The 1,085-nt window shown below is 60.2% G+C and overlaps 1 pseudogene; it reads right to left on the reverse strand.

The window, feature by feature from the left end:
- Nucleotides 1-389: 389 nt before the first annotated feature.
- Nucleotides 390-498, reverse strand: LOC131765983 (5S ribosomal RNA; annotated as a pseudogene).
- Between the last annotated feature and the right edge of the window lie 587 nt (nucleotides 499-1,085).

Below are 1,085 nucleotides of genomic sequence, written 5' to 3' on the forward strand. Positions count from 1 at the left end.
ATGGAGAAAAGGGAGCCTTGTTATGCTGGTGGAAGGGATGTAAATTGCAAACGGCCACTCTGGAGAAGTGTATGGTGTTTCCTAAGACATCTAAAAAACAGAGCTACAGCGCAAAAGGCACTTCCACTCATGGGCGTGTATCTTAGCCCCGACCCTGCGGCGGAGTCTGGATCCGGGCCAGCCACCGCCAGAGCGTCTGGTGTGCCGCTGCCTTCCAGAGCCGCCTTCTGGCCGCCCTAGCCCCGGCCAGGCCGGCGGGGAGCGCCCCCTCTGGCGCGCGCTGTGGTGGGAGGGGCCTGAGGAGGTGGGGGCCTGCAGCGGTGCCCGGCCGGGGCGGAGGCGGCCTCAGCCCCGGGCGACTAAAGGAGAAGGCGGGGCGGGAGGCAAAAAGCGTACAGCACCCAGTATTCTCAGGTGGTCTCCCATCCAAGTACTAACCAAGCCCGACCCTGCTTAGCTTCCGAGATCAGGCGCGTTCAGGGTGGTATGGCCGTACGCAGGGTTGGGGACCGCGGGCTGCCTCTTGAGGCCCAGCTTCTCTGGCGCGTGCGCCTTACCGCCAGCCCCGCGGCCAGCCCGCCCTGGCAGGGCCCCGCTGCCCGCCCAGCCAGGGGAATGGAGGTCTCGGGTACCGCGGGGTGGTGGAGGGGTTGGCGACCTCCCAGCCCAGGGCGGGAGGGACCCAGCAAACCCTTTGGCGCTTGGCGCCCCGCCCCAGATCCCGCTCGTCTCTCACAGGGATGTGGCCCGGGAACATGTCCGGGGACGTGACAGGAATCATCTTAGCCAACTCAACCCCAGACATTGTGCTCCAGGATACATGCTATGTAGTAGCACACTTCCATGACCTAATGTCCATGGGAGCAGTCTTCACTATTATGGGAGGGTCCTACACGGATTCCCACTATTCTCAGGTTTTACAGTTAACTCAGCATGAGCAAAAATTCACTTCACAAGTATATTTGTAGTAGTAAATATGACTTCCTGCAGCACTTTCTTGGCCTCTCAGGGATGTCACTACATTAGTCTGTGTGCCCTGAGGCACACAGAACATGAAATATGTTGTCTTTAGGCTCATTCATCTC

The sequence above is a fragment of the Kogia breviceps genome, chromosome 11 (assembly GCF_026419965.1).
Source record: "Kogia breviceps isolate mKogBre1 chromosome 11, mKogBre1 haplotype 1, whole genome shotgun sequence".
In the NCBI taxonomy this organism is placed as follows: domain Eukaryota; kingdom Metazoa; phylum Chordata; class Mammalia; order Artiodactyla; family Physeteridae; genus Kogia; species Kogia breviceps.